Source organism: Papio anubis, chromosome 13, assembly GCF_008728515.1.
Source record: "Papio anubis isolate 15944 chromosome 13, Panubis1.0, whole genome shotgun sequence".
Taxonomy (NCBI): Eukaryota; Metazoa; Chordata; class Mammalia; order Primates; family Cercopithecidae; genus Papio; species Papio anubis.
The window spans coordinates 43,513,938-43,529,945 of NC_044988.1; the positions used below are offsets into that span (position 1 = coordinate 43,513,938).

General features: G+C 45.8%; 1 long non-coding RNA gene across 1 annotated transcript in view; it reads left to right on the forward strand.

Annotated features, from left to right (window-relative positions):
* Nucleotides 1-14,456, forward strand: part of LOC110741420 — a 43,575-nt gene extending 29,119 nt beyond the window's left edge. The window contains exons 2-3 of the long non-coding RNA XR_004177880.1: nucleotides 11,219-11,353; nucleotides 13,421-14,456. This is a non-coding gene — a long non-coding RNA (uncharacterized LOC110741420). The remainder of the gene's footprint in view (nucleotides 1-11,218; nucleotides 11,354-13,420) is intronic.
* The last annotated feature ends 1,552 nt before the right edge of the window (nucleotides 14,457-16,008 follow it).

The following is a 16,008-nucleotide window of genomic DNA, read 5'->3' on the forward strand; positions in this document are numbered from 1 at the left end:
CGGAGCTCAAAAATAAATAAATGCAATCAAAGGGCCTGAGGCTATGCGAAAGGTGCAGAGGGGTGGAGTAGGGAAAGGGAAGCTGGGGGCTCCTTTGTGAACGGGATCCTTTATATTCGAAGCAAAAGCAAATTAGAGCCGCGCTTGTGCCCTCCGAAGTGTGGCCGCCACATTCGGAGAGAGCGAGCAGCGGCTAGCTCTGCGAGTTTGGGGGTGCTTCTCCTCTGCCCTATCTCCGTGGAGTTTGGTACTTAAAAGTCCAATGCGTCAACCGCTCAGACTTGAAGGTGGTCAGGTAAAGAGTTAAGAAGCCAAGCGGCTTATACCCATAACTTTATCCTCCCCTTCACCTGAATTTTTCTCCCCTCACACCCCTCCCTCTTCAAACGGCCTTTCAAAGACGACTTAGGGGTTCTACGAATGTCGCTGCATGGTTTTGCTTCTCCTTGGGTGCCATTTGGAGGAGCCTAGAAACTTCCTGTCTTTCTATTTGACCCTCTGCAGGGCTTTCTCTGACACCGCCGTGGTGGCAACGTGGGCCAAGCGGTACAGGGACCAGCCTAGAGGGTGGGAGGCCTCTCCTGTGGGCTGAGGAGGCGCGACCCTGATCCCTGGCGTGCACAGCAGAAGCGGGGCCTGTGCCTAAGCCACGGGAAGGAGGTAGAGCCACGGGCGCGTGGGGTGGTGGGGCATGTGTTCACCCCAGCACTGGAAAGAGACTTGTGGTGGGGGCCGGAGTAAGTCTCCTGATGTTCATGGGGAGGGGAGAGGATTTGTAGCCATCTTTGCTTTGGGTAGAGATTTCATATCCGCAGTCACACTAGGTAACCGACATCCCCCCACCCCCCAAACCTTGAGCTAAAGGCAAAGGTGATCCTGAAACCGCTTGCCCCTGGGAACGTCGCTCCTGACGGGCGTCGTCTGCGACGTGCGATAGGAGATAGGAGCCCTCTGGCCATGTGGAAAAATCTAGGCTAAGTGCAGACCACAACCCTGGCAGGGTCAAGTCCAATTTCAAGCCCAACCCGATGGGATTCAGAAAAGCCTGCCCAGCGTCCCCAGGCCCAGCAGTCCCCGCCACACCATCGGCGATGGATTTCGTTTCTATTCCCCGCACGCGTCCCAGCAACGCACAAGGAGATCCAGTTTCGCCGGAACGTTCCCGTTGGCTTGCTAGTTTGAAAGTTGAAGCCCCGGGGTAGTAAATTTGGCTACAATATCTCAAATCTCGTTAATCCTAGACAAAATGAAAATATAATAGGCCACAAATTAACCAGCTTGGGGCGCTGTCTGTGATGGTCACCTGGCCGTGCGCAAGGAGTTATAGAACCTTGAAGGGGAGATCTTTTCTATCTCTAATTACCTGTATGTGTAAAGAACTCAAGGAAGGCGTTAGAACAGGGTCTTCTATCAACTGCTACCTATTGCTGTCTCGCAAACATCCCTCTAAACCCGCCGCATCGACAGCTTTGGGTGAGGGTAGGGTAAGAGGCACTTGCTGTGAGGCCGAGCTCCCGCATGAATTAGTCTCAAAACAGGACCTAGGTCTCCTAGGGAGACGAAACTAGGCCAGCGAAATCGCAGCGAGGGAGCCCCTGGCCCCCACTCAGGAGACAACCCGCCCGGCGCGAAGGGTGCATCTCCTGAGCCCCACGCCGGGAGCTGGAAGGCAGGCAGACGCGCGAGGCTTGGGAAGGGTGGGATCTTAAAAAAAAATCTTTAAAAAAGAGAAATAAACTTGAACAAAACTAAACTACAAGCCCGCAGTTCCCCGCCGAAAGCGAGGTGGGGGAGGAGGGGGCGGGAACGGCCGAGGCACTGAGAGTGGGGGATGAGAAACGAACTCTGTCCCCTGCACAGTCAGTGCCTTCGGGGGCTCCATGGCCGCGCGCTCCCACCCTCAAGGTTTGGACTCCTAGGGGAGGGAGAGGACGGGAGGGAGAGGAGGATAGGTGGAGGGGGAAAAGGGACTTCTTTTCTCCTCCTGCCAGCGCAAGCTGGGGCAAACTTGAGCTGGCGAAGCACGAGAAAACTTTTCTTTGGAAAGTTTAGGTAGCGTAGTTAGTGGCGGAGGCGCAGGGCAAGCTAACAGTGCTGGGGTGGGTGTGGAGGGAGCGAGCTGGGTGCGATTAGGAGAGCGGAGAAGGGAGAAGGTGTCCAGGTCCCTAGGCAGTTAAAGATCCAAGTCTCTTCGGTCAGGTCTGTCCAAGGTCCCAGAGGCTTTGGGGGATCGGGTGACTGTGCGGAGTGTAAAAGACATTTCTTTAGGAAACAGACAAGGCAGGGCCAGGAGTTCCGCGTTTTTTTTTTGTTTTTTTTTTTTTTTCTGTGCAGAAATCGCTACCCGGCGACGGCTCAGAGCGGTAGAGGGAAAGTCTTATCTGCCAAGGCAGGATTAGATCCGCCCGCCGAAGGTCCTAGTATCCCCCCGCCCAGCAAGGGCCGTGCGCGCGCCAGGGAACTTTGGAGCGACGAGTAGTTTCGCGTCGTACGCGGTGTCTGGTCTCCACGCATCACGTGCGCTCGCGGCCCTTGGCGGGGACTTTAGTGCTAGCGATCCGACAGAGCAGCCAGGACTCGGTTTTGCGATGCCCTAACCTGGGCATTTATGCTGGGGGCGGAACGAAGTCGCCCAACCCAAGTTCTCCCCGCACCCTGGGAAGGAAATGTGGTGCGCCCACTGGGGCGTGAGGCCGGCCGCCACGGCCCATTCTACACACCTACTGGCATTCCGCTTTTCCTTACTGTGTGCCAGGGGAAGGCATAATTCAATTATATCATCCAACTGCAGCGCACCCTTTTCCTCTTTTGCTTTGAGGGGAATTTTCCAATTCCCAAATAAATACCTATGGCTCTAAAGCCGAGTTGAGTTCTGTAGTAACTACCCGGGGTGACAAAAAAAAAAAAAAAAGACCCCAAATTGGCTGTGAGTTTACAGCCTGAAGCAGCTTATTTAGGCTCGCTGAGCGCCGTTCCAAACGGCAGGACTCACGCTATTTCGGGAGAAGTTGGAGGGTGGAGAGAAAACAAGGTTATTTAAAGTGACTCCCAGAACGCAGCTTTCATTCCTTGACTCTTTAGGTGTCAGTGCCTCGGCTCCGTTTTAGCACGGCACAGGCAGCCCAGCCTTTGATATTTAAGCCAGGCCAGCCCCCGGGTGAAACTACCTGTTGGGGGATTCCGCTGCCTAGAGCCCTTCTTCTTCTGCGCAATACTGGCAGCAGTGGGATGGCTCTGGGGGTGGCGTGAGAAGGGAGAGGGCGGAAGAGCCGGGAGCAGCGGACAGTCAGTTGCATGTGGCAGTGCCTAGCGAAGCTGCTCCCGCGCCTCTACTCGCTCTTTGAAAACTGGAAACAGCCCCCTGTGCTCTGTGCTGGGCCCCTGGCTGCAGAGATGGGCCCAAACTCGGCACGATTCTCTAAGTTCGGAAACCACGAAGCTTGCGCCTTCATGCGTGTCTAACATTAAAAAACAAAAAGCCTCCTGGCGGCTTCCTGGGCTCCCGCCCCCACCTTGCGCTCCAACACCCGGCACTTTTCCCTGTACCAAAATTCACTTTACTACTTCTTGAAATTCGGAAAACTCCACCGACGCTTGGACTCGCTGCAACCCAGGGGCTGCCTAAAGCTCTCGCACGAGTTGCTTGAGGGAAATCACTCTGCTCTTGCGAGCAAACAGATCTCTGTATTTTTAAACAATCTAACTGAATGGGGGAGCGAAGCTAGCGAGGACAATTTGAGCAGTCTTTGTAGCCTGTTGGGAGAATTTTTGGAAGCTAGCGGGGTGGGGGTTTGGTCTCTCGCAAGAACCTGTGGGAAGGACAGTTCAGGCCGGGCCCTGGTGCTGGAAGGCTCATTTGAGGAGAACATAGCCCAAGACTGGCACGTATTTAACAACCTTCTTTAGGGCAAACTGCAACGGAGCCCGCCCGACATTAAATTTAGGGGGTGTGGAGGCGTAGACTGGGCTTAACCGGGAAATTTTCCCCGAGACGCCAAAGGCACTCCGCGTCGTTTCCCATGCGGGTTTCTGCGTTTTCATAGGGAACCCCACTCCGTTTTGGGAGCAGCGAAATTTTGAAGAGCCCCAAAGCGGGGCTCGTTTGGGGTCCAAAGGGAAGAAAAGACTTGATCTGTGGCTGGGGAACAGCGGCACTTTATTTCCTGGGGCATGCGCTCACATCCCCTACGGCCACAAAGCACCCGGCTGAAAACGAAATGTCGGCAAATATGAGGTAACTACGGAGAAGGAGGGAAGTTAGCCTCATCTTGTTTAGGATACTCCCTTTAACAGCGAGGACTGACGGGCTACGGGGAAAAAAGAATTTATTAGTGAGAATTTCTTGCATAGGGGTGAGGGTTGAGACTTCGAGCTAAAAGACGGCTCAGAACGCTTCCCGAGCAGCAGTCTCACCCGCCCTTAAAAAACCATCCTGTCATTATTAGCCTGTTCAGCCCTTAAGTCACACCCCCGTTACCGGTCATCAGTGGCATTTCCCTTCCCTGTGTGCCCCTTTCCTATACCCACTCATTTGGGCTTTGGATTGCCCACGATCTCTCCCCGCCTGGAAAAAGTCGTGCAAACTTGCCCTTCACCAGGCGCGCACGCACGGGTGGGCTTTCCCCAGGCGGGTCGTTTGGCGGCCCCGGGGACCCTCCTGGGCCTGGGAAACCGGGAGTATTTTCCAGCGCTCAGCCTCGGCGCTTCTGCATTATTTCGGTTCAGTCCCAGGGGCCCCGACCCAAGGATAATAAACAATGCCGCTTATTAGAGATACAAACGGGCACAGAAAAGCAGCACACGGAAAAGCAAGCCCAGAGGCATTTTAACAAGTGGCTAGGCATTCAGGGCTGCCTAGGAAAGTGACGCGTCACGTAAAACGAAGGGCATTTCTCTAAGAAAAAAACAGACTTTCACAGAATGCAGATTTTGTTAAACTATGATGGTTGGAACTATGTTTAGTTTGGTTTTGCCTCTGGAGATCAGTCGGAGTTGTTGCTACCTGCCCTTGCCTCACTGCAAATTGCCACCCCCGCTGCTCCCAACTCCTAAACCTCCTTAGGGCGAAAGACCTGGGTGGGGGGTCTTCCAGGTGTTGGCGTGCTCTGATACCGTTATTCCAGATCTCTCAAGAACTGAAAACACGACCTCCTCTTTAGGGAGGGACAACACGGGCTTTAGGGGGAGATGGATAATATCAGGCGCTGCCTGATGATTCAGAGATACAAAAAAATTCCTCTTTCTTTTTAAAATGTAAATGCAGATACCTTATGGGCACTGACCGTGAGAGTGGGGGCTAGGGATTCCTCCCCGGGTGCGGGTGTAACCAATTTCTGGTCTACCCATGGCCTTGGGAAAGGGCCTCCCATCTGCTTCCAACACCCCCCTTACAACATCAGAAAATCTTTCTGCCTGCAAATATTGGCACGAAGCTGTTACGACAGGCGGTGCTGCTTTAAATAGGAAGGAGACCGCGGGGCAAAAAGAAAGTGGCAACCTTCCTACCCACTAGACTACCTGCCTCCCGTCCCCCAAAGGCCAAGCTTTGACCAAGGAGACTTGGAGGAAAATCTCCTGTTCTGAGTAGGGTAGGAAATGAATCAGCTATGTGTTCCAGGAACAAATCTTTAGTTGGTTTTCAGGAGCTGGAGTGCATAAAAACAGGTATCCCCAGACCAGCTGCTAAGCAGGGAGGGGATCATGTCTGGGCATCTGCACCTCCTATGGTCCAGTCTCCCCACTTTGTTTGGTTGTTGTTAAGATAAAATTTATGCTGGAAGAAACTTCAGAGGTGCTTTAGCCCAATTCTGGTGGGCAGTGGGTTCCTTCTGAACTTTGCCGAAAGTAATTTGTCCAAAGGGCAGCTCTGCTCCTGGATGTGCCTACGGAGGCCTGGTCTCAGCAGCGCCAACCCTGTGCCCCATACAGAACTCTCATCCTAGGGAACTGGGCTAAGGCTGGCTGTGTCTGGGCCAGGGATGCCTGGACCTTGAATCACACCTATTCTGCCTACCAAGGGCATCTCTCCTGTTAGGAAATGATCATGGTGCCAACTGCACTCAAGGAACAGCTCAAACCTTCTTTTCCCACCTCCCACCCTAAGCTGATGGCCTTACACAGTGTTCACACATTATTTGTTTCCTGATTTCATTTCTGAACTTGCTTTAGAACTTATTCAGCTATCTCCAGCCCTTGCTGTCTATCTGAGATGACAACTACTAGAAAGAGTTTCTGTCTAATGAACTCAAAGTTAAGAAGCCTCCTCTTGCAAAGACTGTGACCGAATTTTAGAAGGTATCTCAGGCATTTTGGGCGGTGAGCATGTTGTCCTGCCCTTCTCACCATTTTTCAAATCAATTGGCTTGTGTCTCATTGCTTTATAGATAAAGAAACTGAGGCACAGATTCCTTCCTATGCAGGCCTTTGAAAAGCAGCTAGTTCCACAGTTCTGAGGGAAGTATATAGCTAACAATAAACTACTGTTGAGTGAGCATCAACTGTGTGCCAGACCACGTACCATGCCAGACATGTTACATAAGTCATCTTTGCAGCAATGCTAAAGAGCATCATTAGCTCCAATAAAATTTTAAAAAATAAAATTATAAAAGGAATACATGCATACATCAAGGTACTTCAAATAATATAAAACAGCATAAAATGAAAGTAAAAGCCTCCTACCCTGCTCCGTCTCCTGGAATTACACTGATATTTTTCATTTCTTTGCTGGTGTATTTGTATATATAATAGATGTTATCATTATTTTATGAGTGTGGAGTTGGGAGGCTCACCACCAAGATAACAAACCATAGCTAAGATGAATGTGGAAACAAAGAAGTGAGTGAAACCACAGGTAAAAAGAAGAGTCAGGTCAGAATTGACATCACCCCTTCTTTTCCACTGTTCCTCCTGCCCCTGCCTGGCTCCTGAGACCACAGGCTCCCTCAGTGTATGTAATCTGATGATCTTTTGTGGTGGCTGCATTTCTTCCAGGCCTTGGTGCAATTGGACAAGCAAGTGTTTCCATGCTCTGTCACCTGGGCCCTCAGTGCTGTTTCTGCGCTGTACTATGTCTGGTCCTGAGGCAAGCCTCTAAGCTTTAGATTTCACTGCTTATCTCTCAGGGTTGTTGAGAGGCTCCAATGACAGACAGGGAAAGGACTGTGCAAACTTGGAATCTCTCTATGTAAACATATAGCTGCTTTTCAAAGGCCTGCATAGGGAAGGACCCTGTAGCCTTTTCCTTTGGAACAGAGGAGTTTCAGGAGTCTTTGAGAAAGAGTACGTTTTTGACATCTGAGGGTTTGCATTGTGTCCATCTGTGTCTATAGGGGCAGGGTTAGGAGTATGTCTTAAAGTAGAAAAGGATGCCCATTTATTACTGAATCTTTGGAGTCGGGAGACTTTGGCAAGGGTAAAGTGGATTTCTTTCTGCTGGAGGGAACACAGAGCCAAACTGGTGAGGTTACAAGGAGACAGTTATCCTGCTTGGGGTGCACCATGGGTTGGTGAGAATATGGCAGAGGTATGGTGAAGGTGCTGAAGGCTGTCCCTTTGGCTAGGTAGCTACTACCAAAAGCTGTCCTTAGACTGTAGGGGCAGGCAGAGGGTGGTAAGGGATAGGTCCTCACCGCATGAGCTTCCTAGAACATGTTATTTAATTTGTTTCTGATTGTTTTTGTGCGTGGAAAGGGGAGGGATATTAAAGGATGAATGTGACAGTTCTTCTGCGAAGCTGGTCCTGTTGTATAGGGGTTCTTCATTCAGGAAGAATGGCTGAAAACTTCTTGAGTTCAGAGGCCTGCAAGTGAGAACAAATGGTAGACCAGTGCTAGGATCTCCTTGGCAGAGCAGGGGAGCTCCTGGAGAGGGGTCTCTGAACTGCTGCATCCCTGCACCCTGAGAATCTGAGCATGAGGAGGAAGCAGAAAATGGCTTTAAGGCAAATGAAGGGGTCTGGGGTCTGGTTCCAGTGAGAGAAACTGAAAGGAGGTAAGTCAGATTTTTCTTGACTGCCCAGTCAGGCTTCGTTCTTCAATGCCTGTCAGGACTAAGGCTGCTGCGCCCCCTGGTGTCCGACTGGCCGCCGATGCCAGCGAGCTGCCGTGGAGACCCGCAGGCTGCGGGACCCGGGGACCAGCTGGGAGGAGTCCACGGGTCAGATGCCTTTTCTTCCGTTTGCTAAGGGAGTTGAAGTTGAAATAGCCGTTGCTTTCTCAACTCTAGAGTCCAAATAGAGACTCTAGTGGAGAGCGAGAGGGGTTTTGTCTTTTTTTTTTTTTTTTGCATGCAATTGAGGCAGACAGGACAATGCCTGTTTAGAAGTAGCCTAGTGCGGTGGGAAGTACGCTGATCTGAAAGAAAAGACCTGCATTTTAGGTGGAGAGCTGGTCTGGGGCAAATCAATTAAAAATTTCCAACCTCCCCTTCTTTGTCTAAAAGCCACAGGGGTTACAGTAAGATGTCTGTAAGGTCTTTTCTGAACTCTAATGTTGATTGGGATTTACTAGATCACCAATACACTGCACCCTATTTTCTCAGAGCCTTGCAAATTTGACATTATTTTTTCAATCTACATGCAGGTGCAAATGTTATGTTTCAGCATCATGAGTTCCCTAATTGTGAGCAAAGATTTTAGTGTCTCCTTTCCTTTTAAAAATGAAAATATACCTCTTTCCAGCACAGAACCTCCCTCACCACCACCTTTTGTGGAGCCTCCTGCAAGAAAGCTGCAGAGTGAACAGGGCTTCAGTCTCTGCTCTGTTTCTTTTAAAAATAAAGTACTAAAGTATTGTGCTGGAAATTCTGCTACTAAGTGTTACATGTGGTAGGTGTGAATATATGCTTCAACAGTTCCAGGCATAAGACCAAAATCTTCCCCAGAATTAGCAGAGTTTTCAGTTATAATCTGGCTAACATTTTTCTACAAATAGGTACATAGACCAATTTGAGAGTACGTTCTCTCTAAGGGGCTACATGGTTGGGTTTCCATTGAAATTTAGGGCCATCCCTTGTACAGTCAGGTGATTTTTTTTAAGTGGGATCAGCCCTGGGGAATAATTATGTAGTCACTGATGGTTTTTCTCTCCTAAAACCTCCAAGTCTAGTTTCTGAGGTAAGCAGTCTGTTATATCTCATGGCAGTTTCTTCCTTCAGCATTGCATTTAAATGGTTATCTCTATGTAATGGGTATAGTGTGTGTATGAGTGTGTGTGTAGAAATGGATTGTCCCATGAAGGATCACTTGAACAGCAACCTTAGTTTTACAGATGTGGAGGGAGTGTGTAGCCCTTGTCCTGTTGTGAACACTGTCACTATTCCCTGTGTGGCAGGGGAGGAGCAGGTCCCTCTAAATGAGAGAAGTGAACCAGAGGAAGAACAGCAGCACAAATGAGATGACCTGTAGCAACCAACCCCTGCCTCAGGGATGGGGAGATGCTGTGTGTGTGTGAGCATATGTTGGGTTGGAGTAAGCACAGTGACTTGGAACACTGCACCCCTCCCCAAAGGGAGGGGCTATGTTACAGGCTGAACTGTGCCACTTCAAAATCACCCTTGCTGCCTCAGAATGTGACTGTATTTGGAGATATGGCCTTAAGGGGGTACTTAAGTTATAATGAAGTGGGCCCGAATCCAGTATGACTGGTGCAGTCCCTGTAAGAAGTGATTAGGACACAGACATGTATAGAGGGAAGGCCACACGAAGACGGAGAAGGTGGCCATCTACAAAGAAAGAGGCCTCGGAAGAAACCAACCCTGCTGACAACCTGATCTCAGACTTGAGCCCCTAGAATTGTGAGAAAATAAATTTCTGCTGTTTAAGTCACCCAATCTGCAGTATTTTGTAATGGCAAGCACAGCAAACCAACACAAGATGATACTCTGCACCAACCCATTATGTACAGCCATTTGAAGATGCAGACCCAGGATTGCCAGATTCTCTAGTTTAAGAATCTTTTGCTTTTTAAATATCGGCAGCAGGGCTGGTTTCCTGGGTGTGTGTCCTTTGCAGTCACATGGGATCCCATACATAGAAGTGCCCCACGTTGGCTTAAATGCCCTGCTTGCAATTCCTAAACTTTCAACAAGGAGCCTGCATTTTTGCATTGCACTGGTCCCTCACAAACTGTGTGGCCAATCCTAGCTGACAACTAGTACACATTTTAAATAATGTGAATATTAAGATTATGGGGGCCCAAAGAATATATGCCTGAGGCTGGGGCAATGTGAGACACTAGTACGAACTTTTTGTCACCAACTGGATTAAAACTTCCCACTCTCTGGTAATCACTAGGAGGGAACTTATGGATCCCAGTGGTTTTCTTGAAGTGGGAAAAAAAGGCACAGATACTCCCCAGGATGTTATTTCCCAGGATTCCACATGAGCTAGTGTGGCTCAGACCAAGATTTTCTTTTCTCAGGGATGGATACTGAGGATGTCACAATAAGAATGTCTTGAGAAAAGGCCCCACAAGAGGAACTAGTGTTTGGGGTTGAGGGCTAAGTTTAGCCCTGCATGTGGCTGATGCTGGTGGGCTTTGGGAAGCTGGGGCTGAATATGCTACCCAGGACGGTCGGCAAGGCCCTGAGGGGCAGTGCAGTCCCGTGTAAAAACAGCACCGAGACACAGCAAGAAACAACAGTGAGAGCAGGACTGATTTCATCTCCCATTTTTTGCCTGGGGTTTACGAGCAGGACTCCTCTTTTGCACTGAGCCAGTTTCAGGGTTATTAAGGGGTCCTCAGCTGAGGTGAGTGAGGAGGTCTGAGCTAGAGAGTAAAATTGGATGGTCTGAGGGTCTGGGCGAGCCTGAGCACTTAATTATGAATAATTATGATATACTTCAGTTTTATAGTGCATGCCATACCAGTGGATTCTAATTTGGAAGGGAAACTTTTGCTCTTGCTGAAAGGAATGTCAGTCACCAGTGAGTGGTCATGGGGCTATTATGGGGAGATTCTGTTTTTAAGGATATGCACTGATTTATAGAAGCTCACTGAAAATATTATAGCGGAATGTTTGGTCAGGAGGTCTGCTTTTCTAGTTCTATTTCTGCTCAGTACTGGCTAACTGAAGAGTGTAAATTTTAAAAGAAGTAATTTCTTATGCACACTATGCAAACTCCCTCAGGGAAATGAGTGAAAGACTGTTTGAAATGCTCTGAATTTCCTGGAAAAGAGTTGCTGTATAAATTAATATAGGGCCTTCTTTTTCATTGCAGGTCTGCAGGACACACCAAAGAACTCCTCCAAGTCACACAAGGGAGAAAATTAACTTCGTTGGCTTCTATCAGGAAAGCTATTTTTTTCCTCTTCCTTCCTGCAAGTTTCCCAAACCCCATGACTCTGATTTCCAGGTCAGAGACTAAAGTTTTATTTTTCTTACCTGTATACTTTACATATGGAGAGTCCCCGAAGGAACATTGTGATGGGCTGATTATTGTGAGCCAGTTGTGGGCCAGACCTGGCTTCAGGTGCTGCAAAGGGAATTCAGTCACCCCTGCGCAGTGATCTGTGGGCCCCAAGTCAGCTCCTACTTTTTCCTGATAGACATACCCTCTTCCTCCCTAACAAGAGATAGCAGGGTTGGGGGTAGTGACCCAATATTTCAGAGGTTTGAAATTCTGCATGAGATATTTCTGAGTGAACTCCTAAATAACAGTTTCCTTAATCATGGAAAATAAGAACACTTCCTAACAATTTTACCTTAAAGACCATTGGTTTAAGAGAAATGGAAACTTATGTCCACATAAAAACTTGTAAATGAACGTTCACAGCAGCCTTTTCAGAATATCCAAAAAAGGAAAGCAATCCAAATGTCCATCAACCAATGAATGGATAAACTTTATGTGGGATATACATGTAATGGAATGCTATTTGGTGATGAAAGAAATGAAATATTAATACATGCCTTAATAAAGATGGACTTAAAATGTCATGCTAAGTAAGAGAAGCCTGTCACAAGGGAATATGTATTGTATCATTCTACTTATATGAAATTCCTAGAACAGGCAATTCTATAGGGACAGAAACTAGACTAGTGATTGCCTAGAGCTTGGGGACAGTTTGGGGAGACTGGAGGATGACAGGAAAGTGGTGCAGAGTTTCTTTTTAGGTTGATGAAAATGTTGTAAAATTAATTGTAGTGATGGTTGTGCAACTTTGTGATTTTGTTAAAAACCATTGCATTTTGCCCTTTAAATGGATGAATTGCACAATGTGTGAATTAGATATAAATAAGTTTATTTATATAATTAATACCTATTTATTGATATATAATTAATATATCAATAAATATGTACTATATAAAAATAAATTTATAGTTATATAAAATGTGAATTATATGTAAATACATAAATAAAACTGCTAAAACTAAAAAAAAAAAAATACTTTAAAAAAAGACTGTTGGTTTCTCTTGCATTTTCTGAGCCCAATCACTTTGGGATAAATGCGTCCAGGTTAAAAAGCACAGATTTTATGAGCTAACTAAAATGAAAATGTGAAAAACTGTGTTTTTTCCATAGGAGGAGAGTGCCTGATTTGCAGGTACACGCATACCCACAGTAGTCATATGTGTAATTCTTTTAAACTTTGCTGAAATTTTTCCCTAGCCTGAAATCATTCAAATATGTTTAAACAATGACACTGAGGTGGGTTGGTTGTTTTTGTCTGCCTAATGTTAGTTTCCCCTTCTTTAGGTAGTAGCACCCCAGTTTTCTCTAAAAGAAACCACACACCCTATTTCCAGTTCATGTGGTTTGGCTATTGCTGACCTTACGCCCTAGGCTCTGTGACTCAGGCCCCATCAGTCAGCATATTTTATCCAGTGGTCTGTTGGAGCCAACTCATACCAACTCGTCCAAAGCAACTGGTAAATGTTCAGAAATTCCATGTGCCAGTTGTTAAACATTCACCATTAAAATTTAAAGTTCATAACCTTATAATTAAATTATGTTAAAAATGAAGGTAATGATACATCAACCTTATCATCACTTCCTAATCATTTGACTGCATTTTACTATTATTTATGCTCTTGAGGTTACTTACATCTATTGGATCCGGTAATAGAAATACTGGATAATGGTGTGCTGCCATACATCTCCTCCTAACTCCATGTTCATTGACTTCCCTTTGATAGCCTGAAGTTGGCCATGGTAGCAGTATTTACACTACAGAACTGGGCAAATGCTACAAGATCAGGGTATACCTTTTCTTGCCAATGAGATTGTTAAACATTTGGCAGCTGTAGTGGGTTGAATGGTGGCCCCTAAAAAGATATGTCCAAATCCTAACCTGTGGAACTTGTGAATGTGACCTTACCTGAAAAAAGGCCTTTGCAGGTGTGACTAGGTTAAGGATCTTGAGATGAAATCCTCCTGGGTTATCCATGTGGGCTCTAAATACAATCATGTGTGCCCTTGTAGGATAAAGGCGGAAGGAATTTGACACAGACACACCAAAGAGACATAAAGATAAGATGAGGAGGCAATGGCCACACAGGCAGAGATTGCAGTGATGTGGCCAAAAACCAAGGAATACCTGGAGGCACCAGAAGCTGGATGAGACAGAAACAAAATCTCCCCCAGAGCTTCCAGAGGTAGCATGATCCTGCTGACACCTTGACTTTGGACTGGTGGCCTCCATACATGTGAGAGAATAAATTTCTGTTGTTTTAAGCCACCGGTTTTTGGTAATTTGTTATGGGAGCCACAGGAAACTATTAATAATACACCAGCTCACCACTGCAGCACTAGTGTATGGTTCAGGGATGGGCATGTGGTACAAGCTAGGGCAATGGGAACTCAGCTTCTATCGTAAAACAAACCCTCTCCTTGGCCCTGGGGTTGCTGAGTGGTTCCACCTTTGCTACTATACATACCAATGAATGGAAGCAGCACAGAAGGTAGTAAAGTTTAGATTTAAAGAGAGACATTTCTGTCAACATTGTTTAAGAAACTGGATCTACTCTACCACTGGATTTTTAAATCTTACATATTATATGAGAAAATTAATTGTTTTCTTTTTAAGCCAAATTCCTAACCAATATGGAGATGTTAATTTTTGGAGAACTTTTAAAATTGCTCATCTGCACAGAGAGCATTTTAAATATATACGGTTGTTACCACTTGATCAGCTACTATTTAAATGAGGTATAACTTAGAAAGACAATCAGGAAAATATGTACCAAACAGTGAACAATTTAAGACCTACCTGAATTCAATCATGTTCATTTGTGCTACAAACACTTATATTAAGCCCAACCCTTATCTAAAGCATTTGATTCAGGACAGATATCCATCTATTTAAGAACTTACAATTTATTTGCCAGTAAAGGAATTTGGTATAGCCCACATATTGAGGTCACTAGCAGTATTAACTTTTCATTATATAGTCTATAATTTTCTGAATAGTTCTAAATTCAAGTAATTTTATTATTTTTCCTAAACAGAATTTGGTTAATGCACAATTAAAATACTTCAAATTCTTTTTTTTTTTTTTTTTTTTTGAGACGGAGTCTCGCTCTGTCGCCCAGGCTGGAGTGCAGTGGCGCGATCTCGGCTCACTGCAAGCTCCGCCTCCCGGGCTTACGCCATTCTCCTGCCTCAGCCTCCCGAGTAGCTGGGACCACAGGCGCCCGCCACCTCGCCCGGCTAGTTTTTTGTATTTTTTAGTAGAGACGGGGTTTCACCGTGTTCGCCAGGATGGTCTCGATCTCCTGACCTCGTGATCCGCCCGTCTCGGCCTCCCAAAGTGCTGGGGTTACAGGCTTGAGCCACCGCGCCCGGCAATACTTCAAATTCTTTATGAGATTACATTTAACTACATCCACAAATTATAACAAAAAATCTTTTGGCAAATTGAATGGTTTGGGTGGCAAAATATTCTTATGGTGATTTTCAATGATGTTGTACCTTTGGTTAATTTTGTACCTTTCAATAATTTTTATTTGTTAGTGTGGAAGAGCACTTTTCTGAAAAGAACATGTCACAGAAAACCCCAGGGATAGACATATTGTATTAATTATTTTTAAAACAAAAATAAAAGGCTTTTACATTCAGCATTTCTATCTTTAATGATTTTTCCAGGTTTAAGAGGTTTCAAATTAATTTTGTCACCCATAATCCTGTTTCTTTCCCTCCACTTTCAAATACCTTTGTTTTTTGATGAGCACATTTTGGATGAATTCCCAGTCAACTTTTTAATCTAATTAAATTCAGATAAGTTTAACTCAGATAACATTTACAGTCAGCTCCTTGATAGTTGATTAGCTGGGAGCCCATCTTTCAGAATTCTTAAAAAAAAAAAAAAAGACTTTTGAGGATTGCTTTTTGTTAAAAGAGCCTATTACTAATGCTGATGTCACTGGCATCAATAAACTAACACCCACTTGTCTTGGTTTAAAATGACAATAGGCTTTCAAATGCAAATATTCAAATACTATATCATTCTTTAGCACTTCTGTATTTGCTAGTAGCATTACTTATCAAAAAGAATTGTTTTGAATATTTTCATGAGCAAGCAAGCAAACCACATCACATCACACACATGCGCGCACACACACACACACACACACACGCATGCATGCAAGGCACATAAATGATTTCACTAATGACATATAGCATACATTAGTCAAGCAATTGTATTAATTCAAGTCTACACTCCCTGTAGTCTAGAACAGTCTCCGTCTTTGCTACACAACAGTAGCCACTAAAATCTTTTGCAAGATTAGGATCACTCAATATGAAGTTAAAAGAAAACATGAAAAAATGAAAGCTTAGTTTTAGGATTTCCCATTTTTTTAGCCCTATAATAGCCTAAAATAAAACTTGGGAACAAATGAGGTTTACCAATGACAGGAGTAAACAGACTCAAAGTAAGTGTTTACAGGCAAGGCAAGGAAGCTACTTCCTTTCCATTAACAAAAAGGAGCTTTTAAATCTTACTCATTCTTGATAATGCTGGCTAAGGAGAAGCCCAGCAAGTTTGCTTTTTCCTTAAAGCTAAAACAAAA